Below are 13,386 nucleotides of genomic sequence, written 5' to 3'. Positions count from 1 at the left end.
CTGCATTTACACTGGAAGTATAGAAACATATCATGAAGCAGCACAATACATCCATTGCATACACAAGAGATGTTAATCGCAAGGTTATTCCCAATTCCCATCAGGCTCGTGTTCAGGAGCTAAACGAGGAGCTCCAAGGAGCGAAGGAGGCTGTGAAGGTGGGGTGTAGGAGGGAGAACACCCTGAAGGAGGAGGTGAAGGGCCTTAACAGGGACCTCCAGAAGAGCCTGAAGACCCAGAGCAAGCTGCAGGGGGAGAAGGAGGAGAGAGATGAGATCCAGGAGCTCAAACAGAGAATCAAGAGGCTCAATAGCGGCCTGCAGGTGTGTGTCACACTCATACTGATTTCTGTGTTCAATTAGTAAACTAGGGTGTAGGGACAGTCTTATTATTACGGACGTCAAATGTCCAAGCTGCTACACAGACACTATGGAGGCTCTAATCTAGACCGTCCAGTTAAATTGTGTTTGAGAGGATTTTTTTACTCTCTAAATGTTTAAATGAGTGAGAAATATATGTCATTGTTGCAATGGTTTGTGAGTGGGCAACATATACTATAGGGATGTGCATCTCTCCTTTCATGAAGGATTCGATACGCATCCAGATGCATGGCCTCCGATAAGATATAGGAACTATCTGTTTTAGTTTAAGAACTATTCGGTGGGATTCAGTTTGATTAGGGGAACGAATTGTTGCGATATGATTTGATGCACCAATTTATTTTACATGTGTGTGATGTCAGGTGTATGTAAGTACGTGATTTGAGCCATAGGGCAGACTGAGTATCTACCACCCTACTATCAGATTAGGGGTGGGGGCAATTTATGCTTTTTGTCCCCCCACTTTTTATCAGAAATCAACATCACCCACTGATAAACTTGTCATTTTTGCAGATTAAAAATGTTGTGAGCTAGTACTATGACAATATTTATCTTTAGACATAAGCATGGCATTTAGCCAATTAATATAATGCAGCTTTATTCAGAATAAAACAATGAGTTAAAAACATTAGTGAACCACGTAATGTTTGAATCGGTTTGTGCTCCTGCCGACCGATGCATTCCTATTTTAGGTGTTTTCACATATAATCCTCTTTAAAATAACCAATCTCAGTGCTCTTTAAAGTGAACTCTGCAACAAAGAAAAAAATAAGCTAAATAACTCCGTTCTCTTTGGATTCACATGCTGCCCTTGTTTTTGAATGAGGACTCAACTCTCTTGCCAGTTCACTTCACCTATTTTGTGGTCCAAGTCCTCTTTGCATTCACATTGCTATGTTTAGGAACATTGACTCAATGCACTCCAAGCCATTTTCATCAGACTGTATTATCAGACAGCTAGATATACCTACTTACATTTTGGTAGCTCATAGATTGCATTTAGTTAAGATGAGATATAATAATTGTAAACTTTATCATGGAAATAGTATTGGTAACAGAATAAATAGCAGAAGAATAACTGCAGATTAAATAATGGTGTAATTGACAGTTGTACACCCAATACAGTGGCGATTTTAGCATGTAAATCTTGCCAGCAAACCACTACAGAACACAACACTAAACAATACATTAATTGCACTATAATGGTGACACACCTGTGCCCTCAAACTGTTAGGTCCTACATAAAGTTGGCGCAACAGCGGAGTCCCAACAGCAGTCCCAACACCTTACCACTTAAACTTACTGTACACCTGGATATCAGCAGAGCCTTGCCTGGCAGCGATTGCCATTCATTGTCAATGAAGCAGTCCACAACGCTACTTTGGCAGTGCCGCACTAGGTTGCGGTGTGTTCTGTGTACCGCATGCGTTCAATATTATTCAACTTGTGCGTTGCTTTAACATGTGGTGGTACAAACTAGCTTTTAGCTAGTTCAAAAGCGAAGCATATGTGCATTAGGTATGTAAAATGCGGGCTAGATATCGGCAAAACCAAATGCATATTAATCTGGTGGACATCGGGCATAACGGTCGTCTCGCACCAAACTGCGCATGTGCAGGCCATCAAATCAAAGGCACTCCTTCGATATAAAGTTGTTTTTGACAAAAATGAAAACGTGTCAGTTTGTGACATTCACAAGGTTGGAATAATAACATGTTCAACTACTTAAAACATTGACTCAAATCTAGGTTGCACCTTTAGATTTTGAGTAAATTAACAACGTAAGGAAGAATTTTTCACTTCTTTCATTGACTTCTCAAACCCCAAATCCCGGTCTTGTCTGTTTGGTCTGTTTTGCAAGCCTTCTGTGGTTACACTTACCACATTGGTGACCCACTTAAATGAAAATGCAACACTTCAAAATGTAGCTACTGTCGCTGTCCTCTAACCGGTGATCTACAAATTATTATCAGATTTTGTGTGGTTTTTGAGCTGTGTTAGTTTTAACAGGATGTGCAACCTCATCTGCCACCTCTCGTGCAATTTATTTCAATGTGATAATCGATATGAGTGATTGACAAAACAGTGTTGCATTTGTCTTTGTTTGGTTGGTGCCCCTCATTTCAAAATGCAACATTCAAAAATGTAGCTGACTGTGTTTTGCAGGTTGTCCTCTAACTAGTGATGTACAAATATCTCCAGTGTCCATGTGGTTTTTGAGTTGTGGTAGTTTCAACAGTGTATATCCCCCCTCCTAATCGTTAAGTGATTCATTGCCACTTGACAAAACAACAGGGTTTCTGGTGCGTGTGCAGTTTATAATGTGCATGTTTTAAAAAAGACCTTTAATTGACCATTCATTTCCAATGGTATTGTGTTTAATCAGGTAAATACTGCTGAATGAGTCCAAAAACGTGCTGTGATTGATTTATTTGTATGATATACCAGAATTAACCAAAACGTGCTTGCTCTGCCTATTATTATACTATTGCATCACCTCCAGTATACTGAACAAAAATAAAAACTCAAATTGTAAAGTGTTGATCCCATGCTTCATGAGCTGAAATAAAAGGTCCCAGAAACTTTCCATATGCACAAAAATTGAATTAATCTCCTATCCATCTACCTGACAGGTGTGGCATATGAAGAAGCTGATTAAACAGCATGATCATTACACAGGTGCACCTTGTGCTGGGGACAATCAAAGGCCACTCTAAAATGGGAAGTTTTATCACACAACACAATGCCACAGATGTCTACACTGAGTGTACAAAACATTAATAACACCTTCCTAATATTAAGTTGCACCCCTCCTCTTTTGCCCTCAGAACAGCCTCAATTCATCGGGGCATGGACTCTACAAGGTGTCAAGCGTTCCACATGGATGCTGGCCCATGTTGATTCCAATGCTTCCCACAGTTGTGTCAAGTTGGCTGGATGTCCTTTGGGTGGTGGACCATTATTGATACACACGGGAAACTGTTGAGCATGAAAAACCCAGCAGCATTGCAGTTCTTGACACAAACCGGTATGCCTGAACCTACTACAATACCCAGTTCAAAAGCACTTAAATATTTTGTCTTGCCCATTCACCCTCTGAATTTCACACATACATAATCTGTCTCAATTGTCTCCTGCCCTTCATCTACACTGATTGATTAAAGTGGATTTAACAAGTGACATCAATAAGGGATCATAGCATTCACCTGGTCAGCCTATGTCTATAGAAAGAGCATGTGTTCTTAATGATTTGTACACTCAGTGTATACCTGTGTTATAGCTAGCTAACGTGTGTCTGTAAGATTCTGCATCGTGCTGCTACAGTAGGAATACAGACAGTACACAATGATTGCCCATGAAAGTCTAATAGTGTTTTTGTCATTCTCTTACAGACATCACCGCTTGGTAGCCTACAGATTATTTGGGGAGTTTGTTCTATGTGGTGAGAAGCTAGGCACAAGACACGGAATCCCCTTGCCTGTGTGTGTTGTTGGGGCCATTTGAGCAATTCAAGGGATGTGAAAGGTCCGTAACAACAATCTCTATCAAAGTATTTTATTTTTTTATTTAACCAGGTAGGCTAGTTGAGAACAAGTTCTCATTTGCAACTGCAAAAGTAGCTCTAAACACCTCACTGCACCCCCCAAACACACCATATGCAAGTATTCCATTTGTATAACTGTAGTATTTATAGGCGTTAGTAGTATATTTTTCTTCTACTGTTTTTGTCATACATTGCCATAACTGTTCCTGCACGCTGCTATGTAAACTCATCTTGGTCTCCAGAGCAAATAACATTTGTCTCGAATACAAGCCATGTCTACTTAATAGCTACATTGACAGACTAATCTACTGTTTTATTGAAACAAGTTTACTTGACAACAAATTAAAGGTGAACTGATTCACCAACTCCCTACATAATTTGTTTTAGCAGTAAGATTGTAGCTAGTTACTTCCAAATACATTTTATGAATATCACAATGAATTGTGATATTCATTGTGAAGTTGAAGTCAACACTTTATTGGTTTCTGATGCAGCTGGAAACATTTAGTTACTTGTCACTTTATCAAACTCGATTATACACATATGTACAAGAGATATAAATATCTACACCGTAATGCAGTTATGAGCATACTAGGCATTCCATATTATACTTCAACATCAGTCTACTGTGTTGGCTGAATGTTTCAGGCAGGGTCCTGAATGTGCTTCAGCTTGGTGAACCTAGTCTTGTGTTGGGCAATGGCAGCTGGTCTAGCAGAAAATCATGATCTCGATGACCTTGGACTCATAGACACTTTGGCTCTTGCCAGCCCCGTGCAGTCTTTTCCTCTTCCGAGTCAGATGATTTTGAGCTTGACCTTGTTCCCGGCTGAAAGCTTTCGTCCAATGGGTCTACCGGATCTGTACTACTAAAGCTGGTGTCAGGGTCATCATCAGGAGCAGCAGCAGGATTAGTCTGTAGGATATACAATAGTCAGTGATTAGCCAACATTTTACTACTTTGTCCCCATCACACTAAAACAAGGTACTATATCCACCCATCTACCTCCTGTCAATAGATCATGCATACTAACCTTCACACACAATACCAAACCCCAAACAGACACCAGTCAGTCACCCACACCCTCCTTACTTTTAACTCTGCTTTTCTCCAATTTAGACTTCAAGCTTTGCATAAACAATCAACTATGTGTCCATAATCCAGAGAACTACAGTACAAGTTTTAGCCTACTTAAACACACTAACTATGATAACAAGACACGGACCATGTTCATGCCTAGCTCCAGTATATTTATTCACTCATCATGGAGTCATGGAAAGATTGATGTTGATGCCGCTGCAATGTTGATGGTATCAGACTCTGTAAATAGAACACATAGGCCAGTCACGTTAGCCTCTGTGGTAGTTAGTTACCTAGCTATCGGTTAGATACGGTAGGCCAGGGGTTCCCAAACTTTTTCTCTCATGCCCCCCCTTCCAGCATTGGGTAACATCCCGTGCACGCCATGTCTATTTCTTTGGGCACAAGCACGGTTCGTGACACAAACTGTTCACGCTCCTCCAGTTGGCGGAGACAACATTTTGCAGGTTTAAAGCTTGTTTCCTGCAATTCTACACATTTTGTCATGTTGTGCAGATTACATTTTGCAGTTTTAAAGCTCATTTTCTTGCAATTGTATACATTTTGCCATATCTAATGTGTATTCATGTGATATTTGAGTGACTCAAACATTACAACAAAACCTATGGGTTAAAAAAACCTCGCTACAAAACGTTAGCTGATATGGGTTAGTTGCTCTGGACATTTCTTACAAGTTATAAATAGCTCTCTAAGGTATGCAACAACTGACATGACAAAAGGAAAACTGATGATGCACTACCCAATTTTGAAATTGCACATTGTGCATGCTACTATTAGAGTTCCTTAGAAAACAACCATTCGGTGCGCCCCACAGTTTGGGAACCACTGCAGTAGGCTGTAGCTAACGTAACCTACTGTAGATAAAGTTAGCTTGCAAAGTTACAAATCCCATTGCCAGATAGCATAGCAGCTGGATAATTACATTGATTTGCTTTGGAATGTCTAGTCACCGTATTATGAAAGCTAGCTATAGCAAGATTTTAGGTTAGATAAACAGATGTATTTCGCTAGCTAGTTAACTAAGTTAGCTACGTTACCTCTACTCAACTTCTTAGTAAGGTAACTGATTAAATGTTTCCCCAGCAGTCTTTGCTTGCAGTTTGCACATCCAGGTACTGAGCATCACACCATGACTAAACTGTATAGTTGTTGTAGACATACAAAGAAAAATAAATAGTTATTCGCAAGCTATGTTCAATGAACGAGTGGCTGGTCCAGTGAGTAAAGTTAGCTACCTGTTGACACCCATTCTCAAACAGATCAACCTTGACAGGGTTGGTAATACGTCCTAAAATCGCTATGAATTCTGTATATTGTGGTTTGCTTACAACCAGGAAATGTAGCAGTGAAATTTACCTTTAAGCTGAAAGGTCACAAAGATGATGGGAGAACATAAGCCTAGATTGTGAAATGTTTGTATACACCTAAGATGATGGTGCCATATCAACAGTGGTGGTATCAATCTTGGTGCTTGGAGAACTTGTGCTTGCAGTATAAGCTAACCAACCCAGACCAACACTTCCCTTACCTTTCCTTTATTCCAGGCAGCAGTAAGCCCTACCCAGAGATGCTGCCATGGAGGACATGAACCTGAGGAACCTCTACCTAAAGGACAGGCTTCACTCCCTGGAGAGCCAGATGTCAAAGGAGCCCCCCTCCAGGCCCTCTGTATGTCTCCTTTTACACTTGTTATTTACATTTGTGCTTTTATTATCCGGTCGTTAACGTTAATTTGCTACCCTTTCTTCTTTGTGCATCTTTACTTCATCTTCACTTACTCTTATTCTTTCCTTTTTTTCTCTTGCATCCGCTCCTCAATCCCATTCATAGTCCATGTCCTTAAAAAGTCTTTGTTCTCTGACGTTTGATGTTGGTGATGGCCATGAGAAAGACACTGTCATGACACCTTTAGCCAATGACAGCATAGCCTCTCAGATAGACAGCACGTCAGCCCACAAGGAGGCTGCTGACAGCTTAGGCCAGGAGGGGGAGCTAAACCCAAACCAAGAGCAGAAAGAAACCCAGGCAGACTTGGATGAAACAAATGATGGCGTACCTGAGGCAGAGCCGACAGAGAAACCAAGCAGGGCTGAGAGTGGAGAACAGGAAAGAACAGATGTGACTGGAGAGGGAGGAGATGAAGAACAGACCGAAAATGAAGCAGCAGAGAGAGATGCAGAAAAAGGGGAAACAGAAGAGGCTGACAGAGAGTCCAAGCAGGAGAACGTCAATGAGGTGGCTGTTTATGAACTAGTGGACAAAAGCATAAAGGAGAATATCATTGCCAGACAGGATTCCACAAGTAATACTGTGCTGTATTTGAATGTAACCAAATCCCAGAGTCCAGAGGGAAGTGAGCCAGTGGCTGGTGAGCCATCAACCTCTGAGAGGCCTGAGTCAGCTAAACCTGCATCTGAGCAAGAAGGGGTAACAGCAGGTAGTGTGATGGGGACAGATGATGCAGGGGGTGACGGAGATGGAGAAACAGAGGGAGGTGGAAATGAGGTGAAAGTGGGAAGTGGGACAGTGGCGAAAACGGTCGGGAAAGAAGAGGATAATGGAGCCGAACGCTGACCCCAGCGCTGACCTCAGTGACGGCGAATCTGACAGTTGTATCATCAAGGAACTCGACACTGAGGATGTCAGCGAAAGCGAGCTTGAGTTTACTTCAGAGAGTATCCATGGCGCCAAGCTGGATTCAGAGGTCATTACTGATGACAGTGAGAAAAGAAGTGAAAAGCTGAAATCTAAGTCTCCCAAAACTCATAAGGTACAAAAGGCAGCCCCTGGCTTCTGACCTGCCAAGATGCTAGTGTAATTTTTGAGTTAGCAGAAAGTGCCCGCAGTGTTTGTCTTAATAGCATATTAGGCTCCCAGTCTGTGTACTGTACCTCATTCTAGTCCTATGCGCTAAGTTTGTATGTTTATCCATGTGGTCACCTACAGTGCCTTGCAAAAGTATTCATAACCCTTGGCGTTTTTGCGTTTTTCCTATTTTGTTGCATTACAACCTGTAATTTAAGTGTATTTTCATTTGGATTTCATGTAATGGACATACATAAAATAGTCAAAATTGGTGAAGTGAAATGAAAAAAATAACTTATTTCAAAAAATTAGAAAAAATAAAAAACAGAAAAGTGGTGCGTACATATGTATTCACCCCCTTTGCTATGAAGCCCCTAAATAAGATCTGGTGCAACCAATTACCTTCAGAAGTCACATAATTAGTCAAATAAAGTTCACCTGTGTGCAATCTAAGTGTCACATGATCTCAGTATATATACACACACACACCTGTTCTGAAAGGCCCCAGAGTCTGCAACACCACTAAGCAAGGGGCACCACGAAGACCAATGAGCTCTCCAAACAGGTCAGAGACAAAATTGTGGGGAAGTACAGATGAGGGTTGGGTTATTAAAAAATATCTGAAACTTTGAACATCCCACGGAGCACCATTAAATCCATTATTAAAAAATGGAAAGAATATGGCACCACTAACCTGCCAAGAGAGGGCCGCCCACCAAAACTCATGAACTAGGCAAAGAGGGCATTAATCAGAGAGGCAACAAAGAGACCAAAGATAACCCTGAAGGAGCTGCAAAGCTCCAGAGCGGAGATTGGAGTATCTGTCCATAGGACCACTTTAAGCCATACACTCCACAGAGCTTGGCTTTACAGAAGAGTGGCCAGAAAAAAAAGCCATTGCTTAAAGAAAAAAATTATCCAACGCGTTTTGTGTTCGCCAAAAGGCATGTGGGAGACTCCCCAAACATATGGAAGAAGGTACTCTTGTCAGATTAGACTAAAATTGAGCTTTTTGGCCATCAATGAAAACACTATGTCTACGCAAACCCAACAGAGAACACCATCCTTCAATTCTGTCCAGTTTCCCAGTCCCTGCCAATGAAAAACATCCCCACAGCATGATGCTGCCACTACCATGCTTCACTGTGGGGATGTTTTTCATTGGCAGGGACTGGGAAACTGGCCAGAATTGAAGGAATGTTGGATGGTGATAAATACAGGGAAATTTGAGGGAAACCTGTTTCAGTCTTCCAGAGATTTGAGACTGGGACGGAGGTTCACCTTTCAGCGGGACAATGACCTTAAGCATACTTCTAAAGCAACACTCGAGTGGTTTAAGGGGAAACATTTAAATGTCTTGGAATGGCCTAGTCAAAGCCCAGACCTCAGTTCAACTGAGAATCTGTGGTATGACTTGAACAATGGGCAAAAATCCCAGTGGCTAGATGATTGAGACATACCCCAAGAGACTTGCAGCTGTAATTGCTGCAAAAGTTGTCTCTACAAAGTATTGACTTTGGGGGCATGAATAGTTATACACGCTCAAGTTTTCTTTCTTTTTTGTCTTTATTTCTTGTTTGTTCACAAAATATTTTGCATCTTCAAAGTGGTAGGCATGTTGTGTAAATCAAATGATACAAACCCCCCAAAAATACATTTTAATTCCAGGTTGTAAGCCAACAAAATAGGGAAAATGCCATGGGGTGAATACTTTCGCCAGCCACTGTACTTACACTTCCTTTCTTTCCTCCCTTAATCTCTCCCTCCTCTCCTCCTAAAACATATTGTTCCTTTTTTGATTCGTCGCATTCTGATTGCGTAAGCATGATGGCTGATGTTTCTCTTTTTCCAGACCTCAGGGAGAGGTTCAGGCATCCCCTCGCAGAATGAGCATGAGCTGCAGACAAAGAACCTGAAGCTTTCCTAAGAGAACCTGGAGCTCCAATTTAAACTTAAGCAGGCCAACAAGGACCTGCCCAGACTAAAGGTATGGAATATAAGAAATGGCTTTGACTTAAAACAAGACTCAAGATCATTAGCCACCTTTTATTTCGACTGGGGCCTTGAAGCCCAAGAACTTAAGCACTGGAACTAAGTTCATGCACCAGGTTAAGACCTTTGGTCTGTCAAGACCTGCCAGAGATGTTTGTATACCAGCTCATCCAATTATTCTCTCTCCTTTACTGATAGGACCACATTTCAGACCTCAAAGAGATGTACAATGTTCTGAAGAAGGAAAAGGCGAAGGTGGAGAAAAAACTGGGCCATGTTTGTGGGGTAGGTCTATCCTATTTTTGTGTATACAGATGTTGTATTCCTATGTCGTCAGGCTATAGGTCTCCACTATCTGTAACACCTGTCTGTGTTCACGCTTGTTTTACAGTCATGACTCGTAGAGACATTCTCACTTTACAATTTAACCATCTAGTAAATGTGTATGATGAAAGAAATGGATCAAAAAGCTGAATCAAACTCTTTCCTGTCCACTCTAGGCAGGTCGCAGCGGTAAAACAGTGCCAGAGTTGGAAAAGACCATCGGGCTGATGAAGAGTGTGGTGCAGAGGGAGAATGAGACACTGAAGAAAAAAACTCCAGCAGCACTGAGTCAGGAACAGCTCACAACTCTGGAGCGCGAGCATTAAAAACTCAAAGTGAACTCTTGACTGATGATTGACTTGTGTAATAGGACATTAAATGTCCTATAACATTTTGAACGACCAGTGGATCTCTTATAGCCTTTCAACACTGCTCGAAGTCTATGATGTTCAAATATATTTGATCCTCTTGTTCTCTCTTCTCTAGAATGACTATGAGAAGCTCAAAGGAAACACTGAAGCACTGCTGAGCTCCAGACTGGAGACCAAAACCAAAGGAGTGGAGAAAATTGTGATGGAAAACAAGCATTTATGCAAAGAGATTAAAAGGGCATGTGTCCCATCCCCTTTTCATTTAATTTGGCATGGCATGCATAGTTAGAAAATTTAGGCAAGTCTCAGGGCAAATGTTTGTTGCAGGACAGAGGCTGCAATGAGAAGCTGGGGACTGTGCTGGAGGAGGCCAGACAACGGCTAGTGGTAGCCCAGTCCAGGGTCATCCCTGAGGGGGTTGACAGTAAGACCTGGAAGGCCACTGTGGTAACAAGGTGAGAGATCTGTTGAAATGAACCAAGTTAACCATTGATTCTCCATGGGAATAATCCCATTCAGTTCTCATGTAACCCAAAAAAACAAGCAAACCTGATGAACCCAGTCTTTTTACTACTGTAACTCTTTAATGCTAAAATAAAACGTGCTATGGATAAGAATGTCTGCTAAGTGACTAAAATGTTCATGTAAAAAAAGCATTAACATTTTCTAGCTATAGAATGCCATTCATGTACAGATGGCTGACTGAAGAGCGGTTAGTTTCCTTCCCTCCCTTTAGGATGTTTGATAGTAAGATGAAAGAGCTGGAGCGGGACATCATCCAGAAGAACTCCAGTCTCTCAGAGGTCAGGCTGCAGATGCGAGAAGCCAATGGAAAGACGAGAGGGCACAGTGAGTCACCAGCCAACTACAGGACCAGGTTAGAGTCTGATAAGGCACCCTATTCCTTATATAGTGCACTACATAGGGAATAGGGTGTGGGCACCTCGTCAAAAGTAGTACATTATATAGGGAATACGGTGCCGTATGGGGGGCACAAATTGTCATTCTGGGCCAATCAAACCAGATGGTTTGTAGAACTAAAATGAAGAATTCCAGTACTATGCTACATTATGTTAATGGTGACACAAACATTTGTTTTTATTCTCAAGGTGGAGCTGTTGAAAAACTTTCCCACCACAGCAAAGATGGCGTCGAGTTTCAGTCAATGAGGTGAATACATCCCATATGTGTATTCGCCAGCTCTTCAATGTGGACAAACTTGTGAGGCATCCATCTTGATTGCCTTTGTATAGCATTACAAGCATATGGCTCACATATAGTTAATATGGGAATGGTTGTCCATCACTGAGTCACGAGAATGTCCCATTTGTCATAGATTTACCAATAATCAGCTGGAGAGTGAGAAGGCAGAGCTGGTACAGAAGCTCAGAGTACAGTGAGAAGTATGGGACATCCTTTGCTGGGCCAGGTGAGACCTATAAAGACAATGTGGTCCTGTTTAACAACTTTCCACTTCATTCAAAGTAAAGCAGGAAGATCTTTATTATATATGCATTGTCAAACAAAACTTGTATTGTTCAATAAACTCCGGAATGATACAGAACCTGAATAGGTGCAATAACTAACTAGCACAATACATCCACATCAACAAGTGTCTCATGTTTTTGTCGTCAGGGTATGAGGAGCTGCAAGCCCTGATGAAGGCCACAAAAAGGCAGTTGCAGGTATTGTGATGTCTGCTCTATATCTCATCTGAGTTGTTTTGATTGTAGAAAAATAATGGCTTATTCTAATTTATTCCTCTGTGAACATATTTTTTTATACCTTCCTGAATCCAGGACGAAGTGAAAAAGATGAAGTAACTGGAGAACTTTGACCCGATATTCTTTGAGGAGATCGAGGATCGTTACGGCCGTATTCTAAAATTGATTAAATAGTTTTTTCCCCCTCATCAATCTAGACTCACTTCTTATTGGTGTCCTTTAGTAGTTTCTTTGCAGCAATTTGACCATGAAGGCCTGATTCAGTTGATGTGTCTGTTACTTGAACTGTGTGAATCATTTATTTGGACTGCAATTTGAGGCTGTTAACTCTAATGAACTTATCCTCTGCAGCAGATTTAACTTGGGTCTTCCTTTCCTGTGGCGGTCCTCATGAGAGCCAGTTTCATCATAGCTCTTGATGGTTTTTGTGACTACACTTGAAGAAACGTTCTTGAAATTTTCTGGATTGACTGAACTTCATGTCTTTAAGTAATGATGGACTGTCGTTTCTCTTTGTTATTTGAGCTGTTCTTGCCATATTATGGACTTGGTATTTTACAAAATAGAGCTATCTTCTGTATACCACCCCTACCTTGTCACAACACATCTGATTGGCTTAAACGCATTAAGAAGGAAAGTAATGCCACAAATTAACTTTTAATAAGGCACACCTGTTAATTGAAATGCATTCCAGGTGACTACCTCATGAAGGTATTCAAAAAGGCAAAGGGTGGCTACTTTGAAGAATCTCAAATATAAAATATATTTAGTTTAACCCTTTTTTTTGTTACTACATGATTACATGTTATTTCATAGTTTTTGCTGTAATTCGACAAAAAAAAAAAACCTGGAATGAGTAGGTGTGTCCAAACCTTTGACTAGTACTGTAAGTACAATTTTTTAAAATATTTTTTATTATTGACTGTGTTTGTTTATTCCATGTGTAACTAACTCTGTGTTGTATGTGTCGAACTGCTTTGCTTTATCTTGGCCAGGTCGCAGTTGTAAATGAGAACTTGTTCTCAACTGGCCTACCTGGTGAAATAAAAAGTTTCAGACCCTTTACTCAGTACTTTGTTGAAGCACCTTCAGCAGCGATTACAGCCTTGAGTCTTCTTGGGTATGACGCTACAAGCTTGACACT

The 13,386-nt window shown here is 41.1% G+C and overlaps 1 pseudogene; it reads left to right on the top strand.

The window, feature by feature from the left end:
* Nucleotides 1-12,621, top strand: part of LOC106573142 (centrosomal protein of 290 kDa-like) — a 49,462-nt pseudogene extending 36,841 nt beyond the window's left edge.
* The last annotated feature ends 765 nt before the right edge of the window (nucleotides 12,622-13,386 follow it).

The sequence above is a fragment of the Salmo salar genome, chromosome ssa16 (genome assembly GCF_905237065.1).
Source record: "Salmo salar chromosome ssa16, Ssal_v3.1, whole genome shotgun sequence".
Taxonomy (NCBI): domain Eukaryota; kingdom Metazoa; phylum Chordata; class Actinopteri; order Salmoniformes; family Salmonidae; genus Salmo; species Salmo salar.
The sequence above is the reverse complement of the archived record's forward strand: the minus strand, read 5'-3'. Positions and strand labels throughout refer to the sequence as shown.